General features: G+C 31.6%; 1 pseudogene; it reads right to left on the minus strand.

Moving 5' to 3' along the window:
- Nucleotides 1-2383: 2383 nt before the first annotated feature.
- On the minus strand, nt 2384-3952 carry LOC132253716 (glutathione transferase GST 23-like; annotated as a pseudogene).
- Nucleotides 3953-16648: the final 12696 nt, after the last annotated feature.

Genomic DNA, 16648 nt, shown 5'->3' on the forward strand with positions numbered 1-16648 from the left:
TCTACTACTATTTGAAAATAAAAAATAAAAAAAATATTTTAAGTGGTAGAAAACCAACTAATGGTTAGTTAAAATAAATATTATAAACCTCAAGAAATGAGAGACAACATCCATAAATCAACAAAGTTAAAATCTTTAATGTCTTTTTTATGCTTGTGAAGTGTGCATAGCTGTCCTTCATTCTCAATGATTTTTTATTTCTAGGATGACTTTAAGGACTCCTTCCTTTGCATTTGCTTCTCTCATTTTATAAGTCAAGGTCTTTGATGACTATTATTTGTATTTTGTTTGTTTGTTTGTTCGTTTTTGTTTGCTTTTCTCCTTTCAACGGTCAACAACCAATCTTCTTACTTTTAGTGCCTTTCTCATTTTATAAATCACGATCTTTGATGATTATCTTTTGCATTTTGTCTTTTTGCTTTTCTCCTTTCAACATTAAACAACCAATCTTCTTGCTTTTAGTGCTTCTCTCATTTTATAAGTGAAGGTCTTCAATAATTATCTTTTGTATTTTGTTTTTTGCTTTTCTCCTTTCAACATTCAATAACCAATCTTCTTGCTTTTAGTGATTGTCTTGAACTTTGATAACAAGTGCCTAAGGCCTTCTAAGAAATTTGCTTGAAGGCACACTACCATCCAAAGCTCAATAAACCAAGGAAAATTGTATGAAACTATTTCATATCATTTCTTGAAATTCAGATCTTGGTAAGAAATTGGTTTGAAGGTAGGCTACTACCAAAGTTTAATAAACCAAGGAAAATAGAATTCTTTTCACACTATTTCTCATGTTTGGATAATATGAAAAAAAAATAAAACATTATTATTTTTTTTAATTTTGTTTTTCTTTTGTTTTTCTCCTTTTTGACACTAATTAGTAGTCTCACATACATGGAATGCTCCCTACTAGATCATATATCCACATCAAAAGTTAGATTCATTAATCATAGAAAGAAAATTAGTAGCCTCACATAACACTTAAAACATTGTGAAAAGGTGAATCTCAATGATGGACTACACCTAGAGGGGGGAGGAGGGGGGTGAATAGGTGTTGTAGAACAATTTAAAAATTCTCCCAACAAAGATTACCTAACCTTAGACTATCTCAATGTTAAGAAACTTCTCTTCCAACAACTTTTCAACAAAGCATAACATCCACAAGCAAGAGTGAATGCATCAACACTCTCCCAACAATTTATAAATGCAAAACACATGCAAATGCTTCAACACTCAAAAATAAATCAAAAGAACAATCATCTCCTCAACTCATATCAATTGACTCCATGATATCATTAAACAAAATGAACAGAAAAAATATTAAAGATATTCCATGGATCATCACACTTATATCACCTCATATTTCTTCCATTCAATATGTATGCCCAAGTAATCAATGATATCAAAAACAGAAAATAAATCAAAGTGTAGAGTGAGAGAAATAGACAATGAACACCAGATTTTTAATGTGAAAAACCTCTAAAGAGATAAAAAAAAAACTACAGACCTATCACCAATTGAAAACTCCATTATGAAGAATAAAAGTTGAGTGCAAGGTTTTACCTAGCTCAAGCCAACCAATCCTTCCCAGACTACTTGACTAGTACCTTCACTTTCAGCTTCTCACCTTCTTCTTTCGGAGCACACTTGGAGTCCGCACCAAGCTCAATCACGACCTCTTCTTGAATCCACACAAGAAGAAAATGGGTTTTTGCACAAACCCAAATAGAATAAGAGATTGAGATATGAATGAAGGAATGAATCAACCCATTTATTGCTCAAGAAAATCCATTAAAAACTAGTTTGGAAAACATTAAGAGAAGTGGATTTTCTTTGCAATCAAAAACCCCAAATTAGGAAAACAAGATGAGAAAATGAAGAACACATGGAGTGGATACTCTCTTCACGTTTTCTGCAGTCCTTGCCTAAAAAAATGAGAGAAGATTGTTTTTTTAAAATATAAAAAGAAGCCCTTAATCTAATGGCTAATATTTGATCTAAAAAAAATTAGTTGGATCGATCCACCCCTGCACCTAGATTGATCCAGAAATAGGGGAATAAAAGTCTTGCACCAAAAACCATTTCTCCCAACTTTCTAACATATTTAAATATTAAAAACCGAGTTGACTCACATTCAATCACCACACACTCAGCTACATACCTCGGCCTCTTAGCAAAGTCTTAGTCTTCAAAGTCAAGTAGTCCGAAAAGGAATTGGAAAGCCGAGTTAGGGGACACTTAGGAATTTTGTCCGAAATTGCCAACCTTGCTAAACACTCACACATTCACAAGTCACTATCTCTATAATAAAACAAATAGAGTAATTAGAGTATTATTTTTTAAAGCTTTATCACACAGCTTTCTATGTAACAAGAAAGGAAGTATTTTGAAAACTTGGTACAAAGTCTCCATCCTCATAATTCGATTTGGAAGGGTTTATTGAATTAAACCCTCCCTAAAGCGTTTCACGTGTGCCCACAATTTGTGACGATCAGGAAGATTTTCATTGATCACTGGAACCTACTTAAAATTCTGAATCCATGCATGCAATCGAGGGAATGTGGTGGAATTCAGCAGTTTTGTGCCTACGACTTCTTCTATGCCCTCAAACCAGTAAGCCTGCCAACCAAATGCTATGTCCACCAGTCCTATAGCTTCCCCTCCAAAAAACTTCTTATCCCCAAGGCCTTTCTCTTCTATGATTTTCAGTATTTCCACTGTTTCTTTTATGGCCTTCTCTTGCTCTTCCCCAGCAGCAGATTTAAAGAGTTGAAAAAAAGTGGCACTCTAGAAGAAATTAGCAACATGTATATTTAGAATTGAATGCATGGTTGAAAACAAGAGTACGGTGATCTCAAATATGAATAAAAATTATAGTTATTAAATTAATTAAAAATAGGGGGAAAAAAAAGATTTAGAAAGTCTACAAGTTCTTTTCATTTTAATCATAGGTATTAATGGGAGATTTCAATTTGATTCCTCTTTCCTCTCCAAATTCCTTAATTCCAAACCTAGCTAGGGTGTGATAGCCAAACAGAATACAGCCAAGCTCCAGCTCTCCCAAACCAAACCAAACTGATCAAGAACTCAGCTCCCAGTTAGTTACAACAACCCAAGGAAGTTAGAACAACTGTATAGTAGAGTAGATTCAACTGGTATAAAAACCATGATGTTGCTATTATATTCAAGAGATGAAATGAAAAACACGGTTTTCAGTTCAGTTTCTATCATGGTATCAGAGCAGAACGAGCTCTTGAAAGAAGTCTTCTTGAAAAGATAAGCTTCAGGCTGCACAATACGCTCATCTCTCAAAAAACAAAAAAAAGATTTAAAAAGTCTACAAATTCTTTTCATTTTAATCATATGTATTAATGGGAGATTTCAATTTTAAAAAGTATCATGGCTAATTTTTGGATCACTTCAATAAATTTTTACAGATAGCTAATTAGAAATTCACTAATGAATACTTTCACAAATGACTGAAACCAAGAAATGGGCTATGAAAGCTAGATGGAGAGCTTTCATATATTTCAGTCTTGCAAAAGATTCGGAAATTAAATCATAAGAATTGATAATAAAAACAAGATTAGTGAGTTAAACCTACATTTGATTCTCCAAAATTGATCCAAAACCGAGCCATGGCTCTCTCATATGCATCTGTCGGCAGCAGTACATTCTCTGGCCATGTTTCTTCGAATTATTCGAGGATTACAAGGGACTCGGCTACTGCTTTGTCACCATGAAGAAGCACCAGAATCTTCTTATGAACTGGATTGTGGTGTAACTGCAACTGGCCCTTGTTACCAAGGTCTTCCTCTATATACTCATAGTTTATGCCCTTGAGTTTTAGAGTCCAAATCACTCCGTAACCAAAAGGGCTTGCCCAAAACTCTAATATCTTCACTCCTGCCATTGTTTTCTAGTATGCCAGCTCAATTTGCAGGGCTATTAGTTTCAAATATTTGAACTTGGAGGAAGATGGGACCCTTCTCTTCAACTAAGGATTTTCAGCTTGTGTAAGGAGGATTATTTTTCATGGCATGCCTAGTTTTATGGACTTCTTTTAAAAGGCAGATATGAGAATTTTTTTGAAGATGACATCAATTGTTTTTAAAAGAAGAAAGGAAAACATTTAAAAGGAATAAAGATATGAAATTTTTTGAAGATGACACCAATTCTTTTTTTAAGGAGAGGAGATTTTTTTTTTTTTTTTTTTAAAGGAATAGGAGATATGAATTTTTATTTTGGAAGATGACGTCTTTTTTTTTTTTAAGGAGAACGAGAATTTTTTAAAATGGAATATGAGTTTTTTGGAAGAGGATATCATAATTCTTTTTTAGAGGATATTTATTGTATATTGTTTCATGTTAATAAAGTTTTGATTTTTATTGAGTGCTTATAAAATTGTTAGGACTTATTTTTCTGGTTGTTATGTAGTATCTCTGATTTTGTATATTGTTTCATGTTATTTAAGCTTTGAGTTCTATTGAATGCTTGTACTATTTATCTAATTTTATTAAAAATCAAATTTTGAAAAATTTTGGTTTAAGTTTTAAATTTTTGGATATTATTCATGTAATTAGAATTTTATTAAAAATCAAAATTTGAAAAGTTTTGTTTGAGTTTTAATTTTCTGGATATTATTATTCATTTCATTAGAGTTTTATTAAAAATCAAAATTTGAAAAGTTTTGGTTTAATTTAATTTTCTTGATATTATTCATGTAATTAGAATCTTATTAAAAATCAAAATTTGAAAAGTTTAGTTTGAGTTTTAATTTTTTGGTACTATTTATTTCATTAAAATTTTATTAAAAGTCAAATTTTGAAAAGTTTAGTTTGAATTTGAATTTTTTGGATACTATTCATGTAATTAGAATTTTATTAAAAATCAAAATTTGAAAAGTTTAGTTTGAGTTTTAATTTTCTGGTATTATTCACTGCATGAGGAGTCTTAGTGTAATGGATAGTAGGTCACAGACTCAAGCTTTGTCTTGTTGTTATTTACATAGGATACTAGCGTTCTCTTTAATAGAATTTTAAATCAATTTCAAAATTGGATTCTAAATGAGCCAATATTCCTATGGGCCTTAGTGTTACTACTCCGAGCTCATATACCATGATGATATGATTTGAAGGGAGGGCTAGTTTGACTCTAGGTTTATTCTTGTGCATAAGAGTGTTTTGGTAATTATACTAGGTTGCATAGGAGATAGTGAACAAGGCCTTTGGTTTGAGTTAATTGATTAATTAGATGACCCTATGTGATTAATTAATCAATTAGAACTCGTTTTGGGCTAGATTAAGTGACCTAGGCCTTGATGGACTTAAGTCACTTAAGCCTAATGGACAATCCTATAAATACCCCTTTATGGATTAGGGTTTCATAATGACTTGTGGTGAGAGTTGTCTTCCAACCCTAGAGAGAGAGTTATAGCCTCCTCTTTTTCAAAACCCACACTTTGGAGTGTTAAGATTGTGGTTCGCGTCCTCGAGTAGAAGATCTTGGGTGTGCAAGACCTCATTGGATGAAGGCTTACAACACTTAGACGTGCATAGGTCGCGTGCATGAGAAGTGCATGGGATGCACATAGGCGTGTGCATGAGAAGTGCACGAGACATGCACAAGCCTTGCGCACAAGAATTGCATGGGATGCGCACGTGGGCAACAACATGAGGAACATCCATACATGTTCTTCACAGTAAGGAATTTATTTGGGAACATCCAAATCCAAGGATGAACACTTTTTCTCTATATCTTTATTCTAATATGGTTTTTATAGCCATATGTTTTGACTATAATAGATTTAGAGAAGCTTAGAATAGTTTACATTCACCCTATGATATCTAGAGCATGAGAACGGAGTAGTCTAGGGTTTCCAACACTAGTAACTCTATTTTAAGAGTGTTGATTTATCACATGGCCCATAAAAGTGAATACATGGACATTTATTTTTAATATGAATGAATGGATGCATGTTGATTTTTTCTTTTTTTTTTTTCTTTTTTCTCTTTAGATTAGGTTGTAAACTTCTTAAGGAGTATAGAATTTTAAATTTCTCCATAAAATATTTTTCTTTTAATGGATGAGTTGTAAGCTCCATTTTGAGAGCATAAGGGTTTGTATTCTTTGTAAAAATTTTAAACTTTGGTCTATCTATGGTGACCCAAAAAAGGGATCAGAGCTTATGATTCATTCAAGGGCATTCAGATAGAAAAACCAATCAAGAAAAGTGAGTTTTTTGAGAAAAAAAAAATTGAAAAAAATGGAGAATCAAGCTCTCAGCATAGTAGTCCAAGTGGTAACGCTCAAACGCTACAAATCACAACTTAAGCGCTTGAGTGCTCCTTTAGGTGGTTTGAGTACTCTTATTATGGTAGCTATAATTTCTCCAACATGATTTTTTTTTTTTAAGGTTTTTCTATAATTTTAGGGGTTTTTTTTCCAATATTTTTAAAATCAAACTGGTCATTGAATTGAAAAAGTTGACCAGTGGTCGAAGAACTATTAAACCGATGACATCATAAATATATTATTAATAAATATATATATATATATATATATATAAAAATTAAAAATCAATAATATTAATTATATCTTTGATAAAAGATAAAAATAATTAATATTTTGAATTTTGTTAAATGAAATATGTATAACATTTTAATGTGAATATATTCAAAATGAAAGGAAATCTGATTATCAGATTTTAACTAATTTTATAATTTTAGAAAATATTATATTATTTTTATTTAATATTATAAATCCTTTTAAAAACAAATATATTTTTTCATTCGCCATTTTAATAAACAAGATGCATGCAGCCGAGCGGTGCTGTACATCTTTTGTTCAGCATACATCGAATGTGGATAAGTTAAAAAAGGCCCTTATATTCCCAACTTACCCAAGTCACATGTGCAGCACAGGAAACCAAGGTGCAGCCCATCCAATAGTGTTTGGATTGGGCTTTTATTTGGGCCTCATGGAATTAAAAAAGAGGGGAAGCTTGGGTCCATTTTAATGAAAGAACAGTTGGGATATGTGAAACCGCCCAGTCCAGGTGGTTCACTAGTTCAACCACTGATTCGGGCAGCTTGTGACCGATTCAATTGCCTAGCGGTTTAACAAGGTGGACTAGACTAGAAGTCCACCGGTCCAACTGATTGGAGTGGCCGGATTGGTTCGGTTTTTAAAAGAATGTTTTTTTATTTCTCTAACTTAATTTTGGTTGCATGGGTATATTGGTAAATTTTTTAATAAATTGGATTCTAAATGTTTTTGCTACCAAAATTTGTGACAAGATGCCTAAGGCGGGGAGGAATTATTTTAATTTTCCTTTTTATATTCTTAAGCTTACATATATATGGCATGTTGTGCATGAAAATTTGATTTTTAGTAATTTTGATAGAAATAAATTTCCTTGAAAATTAGATTTCAAAAGGATATTTTTATTAAATTGGAAAAGTAGTGACTAAAGAAAGAACTTTTTATCAAAATAAAATTTAAATAAAGAGAGAAATTTTTCCTTTTATAAAATCATTTGGAAGGATTTTAATTTTTTTTTTTACTTAAAAAATTATTTTATAAGATTCCTAAAAAATAAAAGCTTTCTTTTTGGATAAGATACACTCTATAGTTTAATTTTTTCATTTTTAGAAATTTTCTTATTTTGAGAATTTTTCAATTAGAATAATAAATAATTTTGGAAAATTTCAGGATAGGCAATAATAAGATATTACTAAAAAGTTTTGGAAACTTAGTAATTTAATGAGCAATAAATTTCTATAAAAATACTAATTTCAAGATCAGACACTTATTACATTGGAGTGGTGTATGAGAAAGGAAAATTTTATATGAATTGATTTAAAACTTTGAGAGCATCTTTGTTATCAAATTAATTTAGGATAAAATGCTCTTACAAAAATTTTATAATTTCCAAAGTTACATTCTCTTATCTCCCTTGTGTTTCTAATTACAAAATTAATAATTTTAAAATTTTTTATAGAAGATAATTATTTATCAAGGGAATTACCAAGGAACTAAAAAGCTCTAATCAACTCAAAATATAAAGTGGGCAAGGCCTTAGCAAAACCCACAACCTTCATTATCAAGTCCATCTTGGTTTTATGTCATTGTCACCCCAACACTGAGTTGGCTAAGAAATCAAATGATATGAAATTTCCAATTGGCGAGACTAGATATGTTAGTAGAGCAACCACCTCAACAATGAGTTTTTTTTTTACTAATATTAATATTAAAGATAGTAATCACACACTTAACTTAAAAGTAAAGTGGTTGAATCAGCCAACGTGATCCCACTTACATAATTAAGGGTTAAATAAAAGGATGTGTTGATCTTGCCTTTTTAAGATAAGAAGATCAATATGAAAGGGTCTCTACCTGGTAATAAGATCATGCCCAACCTAAGGTGGCATTAATACTTATGATTCTATGATATCTAGCAAAAGCTATGTAATCATAAGAGCTCTAGATTTTGCTAAATCTATTATCTTGCTTTAGGGTTAATGCATGTTGTTTATTTTTGTTACATTAATCATGTCCTTTAATTCAATTACTCCCATTCTCACAACAAACAAATTAATTAAGCATAACTATGTGAATTAAAAGAAAAACTTTTATATAGTGCTTACGTCAAAGGAACTTAAATGGGTGTTTTAGGAATTTAATCTTGTTGGAGTTGGGTTTGGGTGCCCAGATGGGCTGACCTAACCCTATCCAATAAATGAGAAAATGTGGGAGCAGTTTCTGGGAGTTTTAAAACTACCCAAAAACTGTCACTATTAAAAGATTAAAAAAAAAAAGTGTTTTTTTTCTCTTCTCTCTTTGTGAAAACTCTCTCATTGAGAATTCTCTCTCTCCATGGAAAACCAAAGAGAGAAAGAGTACATTTTCTTTCTTCCTAAAAACAAATGTGAAGAAATACGTTTTCTTCTTTCCCTAGAAAACATAAGAAAGAATATTTTTTTCCTCTAAAGAAACAAAAAGTTATTTCTCTTAAAGTCATTCCTATTTTCTCCATAAAAACAAAGGTTAAGGCTCTTGTGCTGTGAGAAAAGAATGGTTATCATATTTGTAGTTCCATTCACAACTTGAGGCGAGAAAATTAGTTAGTGAAACAACCAATTTGGATCTTGGGTATTTCAAAAGGTAACTCGGAATTTTCTACCTTTTTTTTGTTTATTTTTTTGTGTTTTAGAGAAAAAAGAATATTTTTTTTGGAAACAAATGAACAAAGAAGAAACTTTTTTTTTTTTTTTTATGGTTGTGGTTTCAAAAAAACTAAAAAATAAATAAACAAAAAAAAATGGATAAATATGATTTTGGATATTGTTCCAAATTATTAATAATAATAATAAAAGCAATGTTCTAGAAAAAAAAAACCACTTGGAGAAAAAATATGTGTAAAGTGCACCCCGCTGTAGGAGTTTTGGATGAATTGTAAAAATAGGTGCAAAGTGCATCCACTGTAGGAGTCTTAGACGAATTGAAATGGACAATTAAAAACAAAAAAAAGAAAAAGAAAAAGACAAGAGCCACAATTTTCTGGTTATGGTTCCAGAAAAGCCTTTCTCCAAGACAAACAAAGTGGAATATTTTTCTGGAATTTTTTTTTTAAAAAAGTAATAATAATACTAAACAAGTTAAATATGTTTTAGTTTACTTATTGACATCAAAGTGTAATTACTCTTGTGGGTTAGAACTCCTCTCATGCTCACTTCAAACCCAAGTTCGAGCTTTGAGGTCCTCATTCCTATTTCAAGTTTTTGAGTTGAAGTCAAATTATGTTGATTTGTTCAAATATAATTAGACTATAAAAAAATAAAATAAAAAATGTATGTTACTCATTATAAATAAATAAATAAAAATGAAGGAGGGATTGCTTATGAAAAGGCTTGATCCTTGACCATAAGAGTAAGAGTCTTGTACTCTACAAACTAGGCTAGATGTTTTTTGTTTTCATAGAAAGACTGATTATTGAAAATAACATTATAAAAGACATTGTGAATATTCCTAATATTGTTGTTCCTTCTAGCTTCAAGAGAAAAGATTAGTTCTTTTTCTAAATGTTACTTTTTTATGCTTTATACATGAAATGTATATATCTTATTTGCAAGATATGACATGAATATTTATTGTTTGATAAATGAGTATGTCTTTTTTGTACATGTGTGTCTTCAATTCTTTTGTATATATTATTGATACATGCTAGTTGTATTATATTTTTTATGGAGTGGGAGGTTTTAGGCTAAAAAGAAATTTAAGTAATTTCTTGGCCAAAATTAGAAATACTTGAATAGATTATTTCTAATTTGTAATAATTAAAATTGTATATAGGAGTTGATTGGGAACATAGTGAACTTTCGTTTCTATTGCAATTTAAGGTTATTACACATTAGAAGATGATTAGAGCAGGTAAAATCATTAATATCCAAAAAAGTACCAATTAATAAGATTGTGCAATATCTCTAAGTAGTTGAATATGTCAACTACAACTAGAAACATCATAGTAGAACTAAACAAGGATGAGAAACTGAATTGCGATAACTACGAGGTTTGGTATTGCAAAGTTCAATATATCCTTGTCGAGCAAGAGACTCTTGATACACTGAATCATATCATGTAAGAACCTAAATAAGGAAACTTTGCTCAACATAGAAAGATCAAGAGGCTCAAATGGCCTAGAAGAAAAAGAATTTTTTAGCTCACATTACATTATTAGACTATATGCAAGATGATCTCTTGATTGAGTATAAGGTTTACGAAACTTCTCATGAAACGTGGCAAGCTCTAAAGGAAAAGTGTGGTGGACTTTCAATTACTAAACTGAGAGAACTTGTAATGAAATTTGAAAATTACAAGATGCGACCAAACTATACAATGAAACAACATCTCAGGGGGATGAAAAGAATGATAAGAGATCTTAAGACATCTGGGCATGTCTTCACTGATAAGCAACAAGTTGAGGCAGTCATCAAATCTCTACCAAAGAGCTAGGAACATTTGGCTATGAACATGACACAAAATGAGAGTGTCAAGACTTTTGATAATACAGTTCGTCATTTCGAATTGGAAACCGAGTGACTTATGGTTGCTAGGCCTAATGAACAAACTCATGTAAGTGAATCCAATTCTCACAAACTTCCGGCTTTAAGTGTGATAGAAAATTCTTTAAGAAGAATAAGAAATCTAATGAGGCTTCAAAGAAATGAAAGATTAAGACACATAAGAAGTTTAAGCGTGCCAAGAAGGATAAAAACAAGTTGAAATGTTATAACTATGGCAATAAAGGTCACTTTACTCGTGAGTGTACTAAGTCAAAGTAGACTTAGTCCCCACTAACCGAATAGCTAGAGGCCAAAGAGCATATGTAGAGTTTAGGTGAATTAGTTTCGATACAAGATGAATCTATGTAGGGAACAACTCCAAAGTTGAGGTCAAGAGTATTGGAACGTGTAAATTGGAGTTGCGTAAAGAATGGACCCTATTCCTGCATGATGTTATTTAAATTCTGGATATTCGATGGAATTTGGTCTCTATGTTAGTCCTTTTTGGTTTAGGTTTCAATTTGAATTTTCATAATTCAATAATGAAGTTGTATTTGGGAACAACATAATATGGTTTTGGATTTATTTTGAATGGTTTTATAGTTCTTGACATTGATAACTATGTGTTGTCTAATACTAATGATAGTTATTATTTGTTGATGAGTACTTCTAGAAATGCATGTGATAATGTGATCATATGGCATGCTAGACTTAGGCATATTGGACAAGAAAGAATAAATAGACTAGCTAGAGAAAATCTTTTTGGTCAATTCACTAAAGATTGATATGCCAACTTGTGAATATTGTCTAGCTGATAAAACTGCAAGAAAACCATTCGGAAAAGGAACTAGAACTAAAACACCATTTCAATTAATTCGTTTTTGACATTGGTGATCCTATGAGTGTTAGAGCAAGGTATGGGGCCTTGTACTTCATCACATTTATAGATGACTTTAATCGTTATGGTCATGTTTATCTGATTTCTCATAAGTCAGAAACATTAGATTGTTTCAGTCGCTACATTAATTTAGTTGAGAATCAGTTGGACAAAAGGAATAAAACATAAAGAACAGATCTGGGTAAAGAATATCAATTAGAACAATTTAAAGATTTATGTGATGAAAAGGGTATTGGTACACAATAGACTATTCCAAGGACTCCACAACAAAATGTTGTTGCTAAGAGGAAGAATAGAATGTTGTTACACATGGTTATGTCAATGGTGGCTCAAGCAAATCTTGTTATTTCATATTGAGGAGACGCATTGTTGACTACTTCTCATGTACTTAACCAAGTACCCTCAAAGTTTGTTTCATCTACTCTATATGAGTTTTGGAATAACCGAAAGCCTGATCCTAGCAATTTGCGACCTTAGGGGTCGGTGGCTTATGTTCACAATCCTTCTCATAAATATGGAAACTTAGGTCATAGAGGAAGGAAATGTGTCTTTATAAGATACAGTGAACACTCCAAAGGGTATGTGTTCATAGGTGAGCATGAAGATGGTATAGTAACTGAATTAGAATCACGAGATGTCAAGTTCTTAGAGGATGATTTCCCATGTATGGGTGAGATTGATAGAGATTTACATCTTTATGAAATGATGGATCCCGACATAAGATCCATACCCGAACAACAATTGATGCTTCAATCAAGTAAGAATGAACTAGTACTCGTAGCAAGTACAGTAAGATAGTCAATGTGGAGAAAAAGTTCTTGATAAATTATTTCTCTACAACGATTTGAGATTGAAGGGGAAGTTCATATTGTCACTCAATATGATGATGTTGAGCCTAAGTTGGTTCAAGAGACTCTTACTTGTCTAACTAAGGATGAATGGAGAAAAACAATGGAAGAGGAATTGGAGTCGATGCAAAAGAATCAAGTCTAGGGCTTGGTTGATCTGCCTTCCGATTGAATAGCTATTGGGAACAAATGAGTTCTTAAAATAAAATGAAAGGCAAATGGTTCCATTGAAAATTATCAAGCTCGATTAGTGACTAAAGGGCACACCCAACAAGAGGGTATATAGACTAAGGAAACCATCTCTTCAATAGTTAGGTTTGCCTTAATTCATCTCATTCTAGCTATAGTAGCTCATATGGATTTAAAGCTACACCAAATAGATGCTAAGACAACTTTCCTTAATGGAGAGTTGAATGAAGAAATCTATATGGAACAACTAGTGGATTTCATTATCCAAGGCTAAGAGAACAAAGTGTGCAAGTTAAATTGATTGATTTCTGGCCTTAAACAATCATCCAGGTAGTGATACTTAAGATTTCATTGTGCAATAACTTCATATGTTTTCACAATGATTGATGAAGACCATTGTGTTTATATTAACCAAAATAAAGATAAATTTGTTATTATCTTTATACATGAATGATATACTTATAGCTGGAAATGATTTGGAGTTTGTTTAAACCATTTAAAGATGTTTGTCATTTACTTCTGAGATGAAAGATATGAGAGAAGCATCTTATATTCTTGGAGTAAAGATCCATAGAGATGGTTCTCATAAACTAGTTGTTCTTTCACAAGAGCACTATATTAAGAATATCCTTGAATGATTTAATATGCAAGATTGCAATTCCATTGACACTCTATTTGCAAGAGGTGAAAACCTAAGTAAATAAATGGGTCCAAAGACTCCAAAAGAAAACAAAAAAACATAACTAATGTTCCCTACTCTAGTGCTATTGGGATTCTAGTGTATGCTACGATGTGTACAAGACTATATATATCTATTATGTTGTTAGGATGGTGAGTCGTTGCAAGAAAATCCTAGAATGATGCTTTGGAAAATAGTAAAGAGAATTCTTCGGCATCTAATAGGCATGTGGACTATTCCTTTTATTATCAAGGCAAAGAATTGCGCTTGTGGATTATTCACATATTGCTTGGGTAGATGATATAGATGAGCACAAATCAACATCTAGATACACATTCTTGCTTAATAATGGTGTCAAATTATGGAAAAGTAAGAAACAAACTTGTATAGCTTTGTCAACCATGGAAGCTGAATTTACTGTTTGTTCAGCTATAATATAAGAAGTCGTATTATTGAAAAGTTTTTTTGCAAAGCTTGGGAATAGTCAAAGATATTTTTAAGCCAATGACAGTCTAAAGTGACAGTCAATTTGTGACTATTTATGTAATTGATCTGAAATATCATAGAAAAACTAAACATCTAGATACCAAGAATAATTTTAAAAGAGATATTATTGTGTGAGGAGGAAATGATCCTGAATATTTACCTACATGTGAAATGGTTGTTGATCCATTCATGAAATCCATTATAAGAAACATGTTTTCTATACATTTAAAGTCATTAATACTATGTAGGTTATGATCTATGTGGATCATATGTCATGGGTCATTATTGATTGGATATATGATGCTTTATATATGATAAAATAATATGAGTATTTGTTATTCATATAATTGAATATGTAATTGGTACTTACATATATATGTATGTCAACAGGCTGAGCTTAACTCTCTCACATGAGCAACCGGCCCAATCAATATGTTTATGAGTTGGGATGAGACAATATATTAATGATGATGAATGAGTGAATAGTATACAAAAGATGTTGAGTGTCGCCTTGATTAAGTATCAAGATGAGGTCTATAATAAATGAAATCTTGACCGAATGTAATCGCCCATAATTACATTTGCCTGCTTGAACCGGACTTGAGTTTTAACATAAAAGGTTTAAAGAGAACAATAGATGCAAAACTCAAATGAGCTACTGGTGTGAAGCTCTTAGTTAAGGTTCATATCGTGGTAGTTTGACATACACTCTCTAAGTGGAGAGAAACCACCATAGCATGTATTTCATACTACATGTGTTTGAATGTGACTAATAAGGAAAGTGAGTGATTAATCCATGCATCCTCACTGTGTGAGATCCTTAGGGTTTATTACAATTATAATAGCCCATTATTGTACTCTTTGTACTTTTGACTATGTTTTAAGGTGACAAATTAATGTTGCTACTTTGGTATGTTTTCGATGGAAATGAAATAATTTATCCTTATGGGACATATTGGGCAAACAATTAATTTGGATCTAAAAGACATGGGCTCAAAAAGAAGCCTTTTTTCTAGTTACATTGATAAAGATGTGTTCATGGTCAACCAGTTATATTACCTTTGTAGCCGATATAATTATAAATACATTTATAATGTTGGATAGTATACAACTTCGAAGGATTAAGTGTATACATTAAAACGTAATTAAATAAGTCTAAGGTATAGCAAGACATGATTATTATTATTCACTCATAATTTTTTAGGGTTAAGCTACTATGTATCCTTAACATGTGCATAAGTTTATAGCTCCCAAATTGTAGGTGTGCTCTTATGGTCACATGACCCATTTGCCTATATGAATGACCTTAAAAAATGGAATATAATGGATTTGGATGAGTGATGGGGCTAGTTCAGCCCATCTTGTGCAAGTGGGAAATGTTAGAGTTGGGTTTGGGTGCTCAAGTTGGCTAACCCAACCCAATCCAATAAATGAGAAAATGTGAGAGCAGTTTCTAGGAGTTTTAAAACTACCCCAAAATTGCCACTATTAAAATATTAAAAAAAAAGTTTTTTTTTCTCTTCTCTCTCTTTGTGAAAACTCTCTCGTTAAGAATTCTCCCTCTCTGTGGAAAATTAAAGAGAGAAAGAATACGTTTTCTTTCTCTATCTTCCTGAAAACAAAGGTGAAGAAACACGTTTTCTTCTTTCCCTAGAAAACATAAGAAAGAATAATTTTTCTTCTGAAGAAACAAAAAAAATCCTTTCTCTTAAAGTTATTCCAGTTTTCTTCATGAAAACGAATGTCAAGGCTCTTGTATTGTGAGACAAGAATGATTCTCATATTTGTAGTTCCATTCATGAATTGAGGCAAGAAAATTACTCAGTGAAACAACCAATCTGGATCTTGGGCATTTCAGAAGGTAACTCTGAAACCTTATTTTTCATCAACTCTAAATAATCCTAATAAGTAGCCATCATAAGAAGATGGAGAGGCATATAATAAATGGCATAAGGCGGGATGAGAATGTCAAGTGTCTTATACTTAGGTCTTTGGACAATTTGTTGCAACAACAACACATGTATCATGCAACGACTTATGATATTCTCTTTAGCTTGTAACACTATAAGATAAAAGGGCAATAATGATGTTTTTTAGGCGTCAATAAATGTATAAGATGATGCTTCTTGAAAGCGCCCTTGTCGCCCCTGTCAAGGAATGGATATAGGCAACCTTGTCGCTTCTAGAAAGCGTCATCTATAAAAACACTTACATTGACGCTTATTCAAGTGTCATCTTTCCAAAAGCATGACATTCTTTAAGTGCCATTATTTCCACCAAATTTTCAATGTTAACACTTACACTAGCGCCAAGGAATGTCCAAAATATCATTTGTCTATTTTGAAACTCAAAAAAGTGTCATCTTATGTGGACAATAATACTGAAAATCCCCCCATTGAAATGATATATTTTGTATGTCCTGTTATATATAATTTTGGCTGCATGATTTTTTATAAAGTACAAAACAATAACTTCAATATTAATAACTATA

The sequence above is a fragment of the Vitis vinifera genome, chromosome 5 (assembly GCF_030704535.1).
Source record: "Vitis vinifera cultivar Pinot Noir 40024 chromosome 5, ASM3070453v1".
NCBI lineage: Eukaryota > Viridiplantae > Streptophyta > Magnoliopsida > Vitales > Vitaceae > Vitis > Vitis vinifera.